The sequence below is a fragment of the Drosophila persimilis genome, unplaced genomic scaffold, assembly GCF_003286085.1.
Source record: "Drosophila persimilis strain 14011-0111.01,24,50 unplaced genomic scaffold, DperRS2 tig00001100-arrow-arrow-pilon, whole genome shotgun sequence".
Classification (NCBI taxonomy): domain Eukaryota; kingdom Metazoa; phylum Arthropoda; class Insecta; order Diptera; family Drosophilidae; genus Drosophila; species Drosophila persimilis.
This window is the reverse complement of record NW_020825415.1, coordinates 81,124-84,073: the sequence shown is the minus strand read 5'-3', so window position 1 is coordinate 84,073 and position 2,950 is coordinate 81,124. Positions and strand designations below refer to the sequence as shown.

The window sequence follows — 2,950 nt, the reverse complement described above, 5'->3', positions numbered from 1 at the left end:
GTATATAGGTCAGGTTTTCGGCCGTGTTCTTCATCACAATGATGGACAGCGGCGGCTGCTGTTGAATTAACTTAATCATAATCATCTTATCCATTAACGGACGCTGCGCAGCCGCCACGAAGCTGCTGCCGAGTGAGATCATAACACCGAGCCGCTGCCATTGTTGGCCGTGAAATGCAGTTTAAGATGCTCTCGATGTGGCACTGGCTGTGAAATCGAGTCGCGAAAGTGTGCGATTAGAAATCGAAGCCTGCAACGAAGTACTTAAAGTTATGCTGCTCCTGCTAATACTCAACGGGCTGCCGTGGCCGTGGCCCAAACGACCCCGGACGCAAAGCACACGTTGTCTTTGCCGAATTTGCCGTCCGATCATCTTATACGCTACCTCAACACATTTCCAAAACTGAAACACGAGCTGCCGTCGAACGCCACGACCAGATCAACCTCGTCCGCCTGCTGGGGCCACGAGCGAGATTGTAGTGCTGAAGCACGTTTTCCCCACTGTGCCGGGGATCACACTGGATGGGCGCGAAGCAAGGAGGCTCAGGTGCAGACCTTCTACTACCACGCTGACTTCGGCTACATACAGCAACAGTTGATGGAGCTCACTCCGATGTGCATGCCCAAATACCTAACAGACTCTTCCTTGGAATGCACACGATATCTCCGCTTCTGCCGGGGACGAAATCTGCTCTTCGATCTCCGCGACGTGGCACAGCGAGAGGAGCGTATTCGTTACCACATGGATGTGCTGAGTCCAGGCCAGCTGCTAGGTCACTGTGATTTGAATCGAACACGTCTCTCGGCAGAAATGGAACACATTGGATCTGCCCTGCAGTCGTGGGGTCCTGAGCTGCGGAACTTTGCAGTCTTGCCGAAGCCCGTGCTGGAGAGTGGCTTGTGTGACCTGGTCGTGAATACGCCCACTTTCATTATGAAAATTGACGCTACGTACAATATGTATCACCATTTCTGCGACTTTTTCAACTTGTATGCTTCGCTCTTTGTCAACCAGTCCCACCCAGCCGCCTTTAACACCGATGTTCAGATCCTAATTTGGGAGACCTATCCATATGACTCGCCGTTCCGGGATACGTTCAAAGCCTTCTCCCAGCGACCAGTTTGGACCTTGAGTGATTTGGAGGGGAAGCGAGTGTGCTTTCGGAACGTTGTGCTGCCGCTGCTGACACGTATGATCTTTGGGCTGTTCTACAATACGCACATAATACAGGGCTGCTCAAATAGCGCATTGTTTCGCGCCTTCTCCGAGTTCATTTTGCATCGCCTTCAGATTCCTTTCAAACCGCCTCAACGCAGACTACGAAACACAAAGTATGGTCAAGTGCTCAATGAGCAGGATCTACTGTCTCAGCTGGAAGAAAACGATGATTATTTGGTCCAGCGCGTCTCCTATGAGCGGCTTTCCTTCACCGACATTCTGATTGGAATGCATGGCGCCGGTCTGACACACTTACTCTTCCTGCCCAACTGGGCATGCATTTTTGAGCTGTACAACTGTGAGGATCCTAATTGCTACAAGGATTTGGCTCGGTTGCGGGGCGTTCGCTATCGTACCTGGGAGCAGAGGGAACTGGTCTACCCCCAAGACGAGGGTCATCATCCAGAAGGCGGCGCACATGCCAAATTCACAAACTATCGCTTTGATGTAGAGGAATTTTTGCACTTGGTTTCCCAAGCGGCCAGCGAAGTACGCACTCACAAGATAGAAGAGCTGTAGTTCCTTTTTGTGATCCAAATGCATTTATTTGAATTATTTGCTCGACCCAAAAAAAAAATAAAACGGTACATATAACTGTTGCGTCCAAATAGCGGTTCACATATGTCTGTATGTGTCGATATGTGTGTATTTATGTGTTTGTTCGGGCCAGCCGCTGAAGAATAACCGTAACTTTAAAATTATTATTATTGTATGAGCATAGAGAGCCGCCTACATATGTTGTAAAGCATTGACTTTCTGCAGAGCTGCTGCGCTCTCCCGCTAAAGGGGCTCTCTGCCGCCGCCACTTCGGCAACTACTTTGATCTGCTGCCGCCACTTCGGCAGTCACTTTGATCTAACGCCGTCGTCTATAGTTTTAGTTCTATGCTAACCCCTCTGCGCATTGGTTGCATATCGATCTCGCATAAAGTTCATCTGGCAATAGCAAGCAATCGGCTTCCGCTAAGCCACCAAGATTAAATACGAATTATAAAGTTTAACCCAAAATCTCTTTTTATTTTGAAATACATAGGTGCCAAAAAAGCTTGGCATCTCAAACATTGGTGACCCCGACGTGATATAAAACCATTGCTTAATCGCGTTCCGTTAAAACACTTATTAATTATACAATATTGTGTTGTTGGGTAGTTTAACTACCAACAAATACATTTGTGTGCACATTAAAAACAGTTTAAAGTGCAAATTCAGTGAGAGTGCGGCTGGAATATTTATAGACAAATTCCGGTACTTTAAGCGTCGAATCTCTCATTCTCTGCGCAGCTGCAGCCGCGGTTCTTGACTTTTCGTGTCTTGCATTCTCGCTCTCGCGTCTATACATCGTCGCTTAAGCGGTATTTCATTTTCCGTTGTTGTGTCGATTGCACAACGGTTAACATGGACAACGATCCAAATACAGGCGCGGGCGGAAATATTGTGGTGGCTGATTCCAGACTGAGTCTGTATAAACGTAAAAGTCAGTCATTATATGATCGATTGCACAGGCTTGGCGAATCCTTCGCGGGGAATAAAATCGACAAGCTGACCGCCGCGGAAGTCGAGGTGCGCCTTGATATGTTGGCAGAAATTCGAGCGGAATTTAATAAGGCCCATAATGAGTTATAGGCTCTCGATCAAAACGAGATTGGGAGTGAGCTGCGCGAAATCTTCGATACTCTTTTCATATCGTTGAAAGCTGAGTTGCTGGCTGCTGTTGAAGTAAGCCAGTCACACG

General features: G+C 47.9%; 1 pseudogene; it reads left to right on the top strand.

Annotated features, from left to right (window-relative positions):
* Positions 1 to 272: 272 nt before the first annotated feature.
* LOC6603886 lies at positions 273 to 1,738 on the top strand (annotated as a pseudogene).
* Positions 1,739 to 2,950: the final 1,212 nt, after the last annotated feature.